General features: G+C 40.7%; 1 protein-coding gene across 2 annotated transcripts in view; it reads right to left on the minus strand.

Annotated features, from left to right (window-relative positions):
* Positions 1-8,280, minus strand: part of taok2b (TAO kinase 2b) — a 57,924-nt gene extending 49,644 nt beyond the window's left edge. The window contains exon 1 of one of the 2 annotated variants that reach the window (XM_034194304.1): positions 7,766-8,274. The gene's annotated coding sequence lies outside the window, so the exon portion shown is untranslated. Of the gene's footprint in view, positions 1-7,765 lie in introns of both variants that reach the window. The other variant, XM_034194303.1, reaches the window with a different exon arrangement.
* Between the last annotated feature and the right edge of the window lie 3,408 nt (positions 8,281-11,688).

Consider the following 11,688-nt stretch of genomic DNA (forward strand, 5'->3'; position numbering starts at 1 on the left):
TGTAGCTTTCGATAAATCTTTGGGTGGTTTATCGGTTTAGCTTTATAAACTATAACTTTTCAGTTAGCTGATTAGCTGTTATCGAAGCTAACTTTTTAGGTAGCTGTGCCCACCACTATAGTGTTCAGAATAATAGTAGTGCTATGTGACTAAAAGATTAATCCAGGTTTTGAGTATATTTCTTAATCAAACTACGCTGTTCTTCTGAACAGTGTCTTGAACATCCCATTTTCCTCAGGCTTTCAAAGAGAAAAGCATGTTCAACAGGTGCTAGCTTCATCCTTAAATAGGGGACACCTGATACACACCTGTTTGTTCCACAAAATTGACGAACTCACTACTTCTACTTTTTTTTTTTTTTTACTAATATCTCAATTTCATAGTCTTAAGAGTGTGCATATCATGAATGCTTGGTCTTGTTGGATTTGTGAGAATCTACTGGTACCTTGTTTCCCATGTAACAATAAGAAATATACTCAAAATCTGGATTAATCTTTTTAGTCACATAGCACTACTATTATTCTGAACACTACTGTGTGTGTGTGTGTATATATACATACATATACATATATACATACATACATACATACATACATACATACACACACACACGCCTCTCATTGTAAACCCTGTTCGCCTGCATATATCTTATATATCCTGTACAGTAATTTCATTCTTAGCTGACAGTTCTAGCATGCTCCTCACTTCCCATACTTTGACAGTTCTCATACATCTGGTGAACTTCAGATTCTCTCATTTCTTGTCTATATTTGCAATTCCACACATCCAACTTAGCATTCTCATTTTGTCACAACCAAAGTTTCCTCCTACACTTCCTTCCCTGTTGAAGTCTCATTCCCACATATCACTGATGACACTCACTGTGAAACCAACCTGACCTTGAGTCCTTCCCTTTATTATTTAAACAGACAACATGTTTCACACCCCTCTTACAGTTGCTCCACCCACATTACACTCTGTGGGTTATTTCTGCATCCAATTCTCAATGTTGAGCTACCACTTTTCACTCTTTTCAAGACATCAAGTTTAACAAAAAACCATGCACCACAAGGACTGACATTTAATTTCAAAAGCCAGCACATCCACTACAGATCAAAAAATTAGGGATCTGTAATCAAATCCATAATAGGATATCCTCCACTCTGAAATAGTAGTTTCTTGCATAAACTACACATTAGTGTTAAATCTTTTGTGATGGAATTCTCAAATTAAACTGGTGAACCCCTGTACTGAAAGGCCGAAAGATCTATTTCTACATGCAATAGACAAATATAATGTATAAATATAACACAATGCTAAAATACATTCCGCCATAAGAGCATAAAAATAGGAAACAGAATGTGACCTTTTGCCCCTTTAAAATAGGTCAAGGTTATCCATCTTTGAACTCGTCCAAGGTCTGTGTCCCAAGAATGTTCCCTGTGAATTTGAAGACCCTGGCAGTAATAGGACTGGACTTTGGGTCAGTTTGGGTAAATCAGCAAATTGAATTAGAGAGAGAGCAAGAGAGTGAGCGCGAGACTGCCCATCTCAAAGGTGGTATCATATTTCTTTTCCATCATTGTGGTGAAGTGAGATCGGTCTCATGTCAATTGCCAACATGTTCAAGATTGCTTCAGTCAGGATATTTGCTTGCTGAGGTCTGCATGTTGTTGGCTTGGTAACAAAGTTGTCCATTGAAGAGGAATTTTTTTTTTTAGCACTGTAACGTGATGTTAAAAAACATTAGCGGTATCACATTTTCTATTCAAACATGACCGCTGTAATAACGTTACAGCAAACACATAACTTCACATAACTAAGGAGAGAGCTTATTTCACCTGTATTGGCTTCTCTTCATTGGCTCCCTGTTAATTCTAGAATAGAATTTAAAATTATTATTCTTACTTATAAGGTTTTGAATAATCAGGTCCCATCTTATCTTAGGGACCTCATAGTACCATATCACCCCAATAGAGCGCTTCGCTCTCAGACTGCAGGCTTACTTGTAGTTCCTAGGGTTTGTAAGAGTAGAATGGGAGGCAGAGCCTTCAGCTTTCAGGCTCCTCTCCTGTGGAACCAGCTCGCAATTCGGATTAGGGAGACAGACACCCTCTCTACTTTTAAGATTAGGCTTAAAACTTTCCTTTTTGCTAAAGCTTATAGTTAGGGCTGGATCAGGTGACCCTGAACCATCCCTTAGTTATGCTGCTATAGACTTAGACTGCTGGGGGGTTCCCATGAGGCACTGAGTGTTTCTTTCTCTTTTTGCTCTGTATGCACCACTCTGCATTTAATCATTAGTGATTGATCTCTGCTCTCTTCCACAGCATATCTTTTTCCTGATTCTCTCCCCTCAGCCCCAACCAGTCCCAGCAGAAGACTGCCCCTCCCTGAGCCTGGTTCTGCTGGAGGTTTCTTCCTGTTAAAAGGGAGTTTTCCTTCCCACTGTCGCCAAGTGCTTGCTCATAGGGGGTCATTTTGACCGTTGGGGTTTTTCTGTAATTATTGCATGGCTTTTGCCTTACAATATAAAGTGCCTTGGGGCGACTGTTTGTTGTGATTTGGCGCTATATAAATAAAATTGATATGATTTGATTACATATGTGTGCTAAGGCTAATGAAATTGCCACCGTTAATGTTGACATTGACATCCCAATGTCATTTCATCACAATGATGGAAAAGAAATATGATACAACCTTTGAGAAGGTCAGTCTCTCTCTCTCTGAATTTCAATTTGCTTTATTGGTATTAATGTATTAAAACAATAATGCCAACAATAACACATAACAAAAATAATTAAACGATAATAAACAGCAGCAACATTCAAAGACAAATAACAGCTGCATGCTGGTGCGATAAGCCACAATTTATGTATGATCCAATTAGTTGACTAACCACAAAAGTAATCAGTGACTAGTCGATTATCAAAATAATCATTTGTGGCAGCCCTAGTCCCACTTGATGGCCTATAAAACGGTGTCTCATTACCAAGGTGTCACTCAAGAAACATCTCATGATCGGTAAAAGCCAAGAGCGCCTTCATGATCTTTGCAACCTTATTGTTGCAAAATATACTGATGGCAGTGGTTAGAGAAGGATAATTCTAAACTTCTGAATGCTCCAGTGAGCACTGTTAGGGCCAGAATCTGGAAGTGGAAAGAACATAATTTCACCATAAACTGGCCACGACCAGGTGCTCTTTGCAAGATTTTTCAGAGGAGTGAAAAGAATCATCAGAAGAGTTGTCCAAGATTCAAGGACAACTTGTGGAGAGCAAATGAACAACTGTTTCAAAGAAAACAATAAGTAATGTACAGCAGTCAGCTCCATGGCCTGTATGCACGCTCACCATGCAAGACTCCATTGCTGAAGAAAAAGCATGTTGAATTGCATTTAAAGTTTGCTGCACAACATTTAGAGAAGCCTGTGAAATACTGGGAGAATAAATTCTTTGGATGTCATAATGGCACTGCACATAATCCCAAAAACACCATACCAACAGTGGAGTTTGGAGGTGAGAACATTATGGTGTGAAGCTGTTATTCAGCATCCGGCACTGGCAAACGTCATATAATTGAAGGAAGAATGAATGGAAAAATGTACAAAGGCATTCTTGACAAAATCTAGCAGGGTGGACATTTCAGCAAGAGAATTATCCAAAAACACACAGGCAAGGAAGCTCAATTAGTTTCAGAAAATGGAAACATAGCTGCTCAAATGGCCTAGCCCAGGGATGGGCAACGAGGGCCGAGACACTGCAGGTTTTCCTTGCAACCAATCACTTCAGCAGGTGGGTTGCTGATTAGCTTCTCCCTTGAGCATAAACACCTGATCATTAATGAAATTGCCCATTGAGGTGATTGGTAGCAAGGAAAACCTGCAGGGTCTCTGCCCTTCATGGCACATGATTGCCCACCCCTGCCCTAGCCAATTACCTGACTTGAAGCCAGTATAAAATCTATGGAAAGAACATAGATTCATAGTTCATAGAAGAGAACCTTCAAGATTTGAAGCCTGTTGGTGTGGAAGAATGGGACAAAATCACACCTGAGCAATGCATGCAGCTACTTTCTCCATATGGGAGGCATCTTGAATTCATCATTACGAACAAAGGTTTTTGTACAAAGTATTAAATAAATTTCAGTAAGCATGTTCAATACTTTTTCCCTGTCATTCCTTTTATTACACATAACTTAATTTCTGTACTTATTTGTTATAGTTTCTTTGCATGTGTGGATTACTTTGGTTGTTATTGACATCTCGTGAAAATTTCATGTCAGTAGGACCTTTAGAAATATATTTACTGAGAGAAATGGTGACGTGTTCACTTACTTATTTTACCTGCTATATATATATATACGAGGTCTATTAGATAATAAACCGACCCTTTTATTTTTATTTATTTAACTATATGGATTTGAATGACGTGCGATTACACCAATCATGCTTGAACCCTTGTGTGCATGCGTTTTTTCACGCGTCGGTGACGTCATTTCCCTGCGGGCAGGCCTTGAGTGAGATGTGGTCCCGCCCTCTCAGCTGAATTCCTTTGTTTCACGCGCTGCTCGAGACAGCGCGCGTTGCTTAATCAAAATTTTTTCTGGATCTGTGAGGGATATCCGAGTGGACACTATTCGAGAAATTAAGCTGGTTTTCGGCGAAAAGTTTAACGGCTGATGAGAGATTATGGGGTGTTTCTGTCGGTGTAAGGACTTCCCACGGAGCGGGACATCGTGCAGCGCCTCAAGGCGCCGTCGTCGGCCTGTTTCGACCTGAAAACATCCTAATTTAAGGCTTAATTCACCCAGGACGTCATGAGAGAACAGAGAAGATTCAGAAGAGGCCAGCATGAGGACTTTATGCAGACATTCCACTGTTTATGGACATTTTTTAATGAAAGACGTGCGCGCAAATTCACCGAGTTGTTTCCGTGACGACTCGGCAAATCTGTGTGCGCCGCGACAGGAAAAACACCTCCGTGTTGAAAACCATTTGTAAAATTCAGGCGGCTTTTGATGGCTTTCAACAAGTGAGTAACTGAGAAATTGTTTAACAGCTTGGGCATGTTCCAACTTGTCCGTTAAGGTTTCCAACTGAGGTGTTTTTCCTGTTGCGACCCCCCGCGGTCGGGTCCGGCCCGACATGCGACTCTGCCCGCACGTTCTTTCATTACAAAATGTCCGTTAACAATGGAATGTCCGAATAAACTCCTCATGCCGACTTCTTCTGAAAGTTCTCTGTTCTCTGACGACTTACTGGGTCAACAGAGCCTGAAATGTGGAAGTTTTCAACTTGAAACGGCGAGACGCTGCTGCCTCGAAGCGCAGATCGCCGTCAGGCGCCGTGGGCCGTCCTTATGGCGACACTACCAGACCAAAATCTCTTATCAGCCGTTAAAATTTTTACTGAAAACCAGCTGAATTTATCGAATGGTGTCCACTCAGTTGTGCCTTACAGTTTTGAAAAAATTTTGATCAAACAAAGCAGCAGTCTCTGAGCCATTCCTAAACAATGAAAAAAAAATCGACGAGAGGGTGGGAGACTCCTCACTCAAAGACTGCCCACAGGCGAATGACGTAACCAACAGGCGTGAAAAAACTCTTGCATGCCCACGAGGGTTCAAGCATGTCTGATGTAATCACACGTGATTCAAATCCATATGGTTTTTGAAAAAAATAATAAGGTCGGATACTTTTCTAATAGACCTCGTATATATATATATATATATATATATATATATATATAAACTGAAATTATGTGGAAATAAATGTATTGGCCTTCATCTGGCATTATAAATGTCCAGCCAAATTCACAAATGTGGGTTACTGATAATACAGGTGTGAATAACAAAGTGCAGCTGACAATACACTGCTGCTAGGAGTGTACAGATATGCACACCCCAAAGACAAAGCAGAATCAAGACACACTTGTATCCGAGCTCAGAGCAAAACAAAAGGACACGAAAAGACTAAATAATTCCGGCATCTCAGGTGGAACAGGGTAGCCTAGGTTGAACAAAGACTGGGTTAGATGTGTTGGGTTAGTTTAGGTAGAAACACTGGACAAGTTGATAGATTAGTATATTGTTGTGGAGTACTACTGTACTGTGTTGTCATCACAGCAAATCTGACATGGAATGTTAGTGTTAATTTGGCACGTTTTATGCCAGATGCCCTTCCTAAGGCTGGACATACACTGTACGATATTTTCAATCGTTGTACTTGGCTCCAGCTCAAACTGTGCGACAAAACCGCAGGGTTTAAAAGTTTAGAGAGCACGATTCATGTTCTCACACTGTACGGCCCGATGCTCTGATGCGATCTGACTGCTCACATTGTACGTTCAAAAACCACACATCGGTAGCTTTTTTTTTCTTAAAAAAAAAAAAAATTATTTCATGCCTATCAGTGCGCAGTGAGTGAAATCAGGTGGGGGGAGATTGAACGTATATGCACGCGCACGCACACACAGCAGATAGCAACATGATCCATGAGAGGATGGTAAAAAAAGAAAAACATTCATAACAGGTGTTGCTACTTACACTGTTGTATAAATAAACTATATTTCATACGGAGTCATAGAGCTGTGCAAGGTGCAGCAACTTATTCCCTCATCCGTCGTAAATCCTGCTGTTCAGTCTCCCACCACCTGATTCCACTCACTGTGCGCGCTGATAGGCATGAACTTTAATATATTATGTTATTGCGAGGGAACACACACACACACACACACACACACACACACACACACACACACACACACACACACAATAAGACTTTATATGAGATCACTGCTTGCTCTCTCTGGTGTTTGCTCATGCACAGTGCGCGAGGTAATCAGTGCGTAGACGCTTGTAGCGCTGCTGCAACAGCGCGGAACCCTCACGAGCCACGACGGCCGACCAAAATATCAAACAGGTTTGGTTTTCGTTCGACCATACGATTCCTGATCGGGAGGTGGTCGTGAGATGTTAATTGCAACTTGTTACTCCATGTAGACTGCACGATGCAGGACGCACGATTAAGCTGAAACTCGACGCGATACAAAAAAATTCTCGCACGAGTGAAAAATCAGCTGAAAAAGGGCCAAAACTCACACACTGTAAGCCCGCCTTAATGAAACTCCATGTCACTAGGAACCTTCTGATTTGGAAGCAAACACACTAACCACTTGGCCAACATGATGTCTTATTAATGCATTTCGTTACCCAAAAGAAAATTCAATTCAATAAATACGTATTACCATTTCCTGCTGTCAATGAGGAAGTACATGGTTCCCACTGAAAATGAGAAGTTCTCTATATGTAGCAACCAAACTTAAGAATCCATGTTATAGAAAATGCAGAGAGAAGGAGAAACAAAACTGTGCAACTATGATCTGTTTCTAATCTTGATATACTTTTACAACCCTGGAGCCCATTTTGTGCAGAATATGAAACATAAAATGCACTTTCAGTAACAGCTGACAGAACTAATGATGCAAGGCATCTTCTCAGCAGCATAACGGTTTCCTCTTCCAGCTGAGCAAGCGCGATGGCTTTGCACTTGGATTGTGAGTTAGGGTAAAGTTGATCTTGCTCGGTAATAAAATGTACGATGTGCAGATTCGGAATTAGACAGGCCAACAAGGTGCATGTCAATGTCAACGCCTAAAACATCAGAGAATTAATTCATAATCCATGGAGATTGCTACTGCCTGCACACAGAGAGGTATAAAAAATGAGGCTGATTTTAGAGTCCTGCAGCATCTGTCATGTCTTACCGTGGCTTTTGGGATCCACTGTAGCTAGCTGAGAAGCTAGCTGACTGGCCTGGTTGGAAAATATTGGTCTCCCCCTCTTCTTTCCTTGACAGCGGTGTCTATTCAACACGAACAAACCACATGATTGTGCTTTTACGCAGTCCCCACTCCATTCTTGTGGCTCCAGTCTGCTGGACAACGAGCATGTCCGCACGACATGGATTTTGGATGACAGTTAAAATGACAGCTACCTGATTTGAATAGCACCAGCTAGCTTAGCCCGCTAGCTGCAGAGCTAACCAGGAGGACGCTAGCAAAGCAACTAACTAAATAACGGAACGCCGGGACCTGCCTGAAATGTTCTCAATGACAACCCAGTTGATTCATTTCCGCCTGCCCATTCGCTGCTCCACACTGCACTGCCATCACGCTTGCGTTGCAGGCGGGTTTCATTTTTCCTTTTTGCTCAATTTTCATCCGTTTTTGTTCAGGACTTCATGATGGCGGAAAGGGGCGAGCCGAAAGAAAAAGCGATTATTCTTCTACGCTACGCAGGTAGGCAAGTGATCAGCAGTAGTGCCACCGCGCGGACAACAAGTGTTCCTGTTCAGACGTTAAAAGGAAATCTGTCAACATTTATCTCTTGTTGCACGGTTCGTTTTGTTATTTGTTAAAGGAATGCCAATTTGGTCTCAAATTTCGGTGCATTGAGACATTTTATATTCATCCGCTGTATCAAAAAACAAAACAAAACAAAAAAACAAACCCACACAAAAACAAATCTTGCGCCAGTATGGCCTTTTCTAACCCAACTTTCCTTTCTCCTTTCTCATGCCTTCTACACACCACTGACATCTTCATAGCAAAAGCAAATTCTGATTGCAATCAATCAATTCAATCAATTTTTTATATAGCGCCAAATCACAACAAACAGTTGCCCCAAGGCGCTTTATATTGTAAGGCAAGGCCATACAATAATTATGTAAAACCCCAACGGTCAAAACGACCCCCTGTGAGCAAGCACTTGGCTACAGTGGGAAGGAAAAACTCCCTTTTAACAGGAAGAAACCTCCAGCAGAACCAGGCTCAGGGAGGGGCAGTCTTCTGCTGGGACTGGTTGGGGCTGAGGGAGAGAATCAGGAAAAAGACATGCTGTGGAGGGGAGCAGAGATCGATCACTAATGATTAAATGCAGAGTGGTGCATACAGAGCAAAAAGAGAAAGAAACAGTGCATCATGGGAACCCCCCAGCAGTCTACGTCTATAGCAGCATAACTAAGGGATGGTTCAGGGTCACCTGATCCAGCCCTAACTATAAGCTTTAGCAAAAAGGAAAGTTTTAAGCCTAATCTTAAAAGTAGAGAGGGTGTCTGTCTCCCTGATCTGAATTGGGAGCTGGTTCCACAGCCTCCCATTCTACTCTTACAAACCCTAGGAACTACAAGTAAGCCTGCAGTCTGAGAGCGAAGCGCTCTATTGGGGTGATATGGTACTACGAGGTCCATAAGATGGGACCTGATTATTCAAAACCTTATAAGTAAGAAGAAGAATTTTAAATTCTATTCTAGAATTAACAGGAAGCCAATGAAGAGAGGCCAATATGGGTGAGATATGCTCTCTCCTTCTAGTCCCTGTCAGTACTCTAGCTGCAGCATTTTGAATTAACTGAAGGCTTTTTAGGGAACTTTTAGGACAACCTGATAATAATGAATTACAATAGTCCAGCCTAGAGGAAATAAATGCATGAATTAGTTTTCAGCATCACTCTGAGACAAGACCTTTCTGATTTTAGAGATATTGCGTAAATGCAAAAAAGCAGTCCTACATATTTGTTTAATATGCGCTTTGAATGACATATCCTGATCAAAAATGACTCCAAGATTTCTCACAGTATTACTAGAGGTCAGGGTAATGCCATCCAGAGTAAGGATCTGGTTAGACACCATGTTTCTAAGATTTGTGGGGCCAAGTACAATAACTTCAGTTTTATCTGAGTTTAAAAAGCAGGAAATTAGAGGTCATCCATGTCTTTATGTCTGTAAGACAATCCTGCAGTTTAGCTAATTGGTGTGTGTCCTCTGGCTTCATGGATAGATAAAGCTGGGTATCATCTGCGTAACAATGAAAATTTAAGCAATACCGTCTAATAATACTGCCTAAGGGAAGCATGTATAAAGTGAATAAAATTGGTCCTAGCACAGAACCTTGTGGAACTCCATAATTAACTTTAGTCTGTGAAGAAGATTCCCCATTTACATGAACAAATTGTAATCTATTAGACAAATATGATTCAAACCACCGCAGTGCAGTGCCTTTAATACCTATGGCATGCTCTAATCTCTGTAACAAAATTTTATGGTCAACAGTATCAAAAGCAGCACTGAGGTCTAACAGAACAAGCACAGAGATGAGTCCACTGTCCGAGGCCATAAGAAGATCATTTGTAACCTTCACTAATGCTGTTTCTGTACTATGATGAATTCTAAAACCTGACTGAAACTCTTCAAATAGACCATTCCTCTGCAGATGATCAGTTAGCTGTTTTACAACTACCCTTTCAAGAATTTTTGAGAGAAAAAGGAAGGTTGGAGATTGGCCTATAATTAGCTAAGATAGCTGGGTCAAGTGATGGCTTTTTAAGTAATGGTTTAATTACTGCCACCTTAAAAGCCTGTGGTACATAGCCAACTAACAAAGATAGATTGATCATATTTAAGATCGAAGCATTAAATAATGGTAGGGCTTCCTTGAGCAGCCTGGTAGGAATGGTGTCTAATAAACATGTTGATGGTTTGGATGACGTAACTAATGAAAATAACTCAGACAGAACAATCAGAGAGAAAGAGTCTAACCAAATACCGGCATCACTGAAAGCAGCCAAAGATAACGATACGTCTTTGGGATGGTTATGAGTAATTTTTTCTCTAATAGTTAAAATTTTGTTAGCAAAGAAAGTCATGAAGTCATTACTAGTTAAAGTTAATGGAATACTCAGCTCAATAGAGCTCTGACTCTTTGTCAGCCTGGCTACAGTGCTGAAAAGAAACCTGGGGTTGTTCTTATTTTCTTCAATTAGTGATGAGTAGAAAGATGTCCTAGCTTTACGGAGGGCTTTTTTATAGAGCAACAGACTCTTTTTCCAGGCTAAGTGCAGATCTTCTAAATTAGTGAGATGCCATTTCCTCTCCAATTTACGGGTTATCTGCTTTAAGCTGCGAGTTTCTGAGTTATACCACGGAGTCAGGCACTTCTGATTTAAAGCTCTCTTTTTTAGAGGAGCTACAGCATCCAAAGTTGTCTTCAATGAGGATGTAAAACTATTGACGAGATACTCTATCTCACTTACAGAGTTTAGGTAGCTACTCTGGACTGTGTTGGTATATGGCATTAGAGAACATAAAGAAGGAATCATATCCTTGCCAAGAATAAATAAATAAACAAAATCAGCAATAGTTCCATCTATTCATTTTGTAAACCCGCTTATTCCAATGAAAGGTCATGGAGAGGTGAGCCTGTCCCACAATCCCAGGGATTACGCTTCTTATGCAAAGAGATTTTTGATGAATTTACATAATAGGAATAGGAAGCCACACAGAAGGTAAAAGCAGAGGGTACATATCTTAACTTAGAGCTGGAGTGGTTTTACTAACCTAGTTAATTCAGACTCTGGTTGTTTATAGGAAATAAAGATTGACCTGGAGGCTTAATCCCAGATTATCATTACGAATTTTCATTGAGTAAATAATCCTGATTTTTCTCCCCAAGCAAAATGCAAATGAAACTTGTGAAGATCATTGCAACTAAGATATTAGTTGTAACCAGTCTGTGCTGCTTTAATGCACCCCCCTCCCCCCCAAAATCTGTTATTTATTATGACTTTGTGAACAAAAGGGATTAAAGGGGGACATGCCATTCACATCATCCTCCTTGCTTTTACACTGTTG

The sequence above is a fragment of the Thalassophryne amazonica genome, chromosome 18 (genome assembly GCF_902500255.1).
Source record: "Thalassophryne amazonica chromosome 18, fThaAma1.1, whole genome shotgun sequence".
NCBI lineage: Eukaryota > Metazoa > Chordata > Actinopteri > Batrachoidiformes > Batrachoididae > Thalassophryne > Thalassophryne amazonica.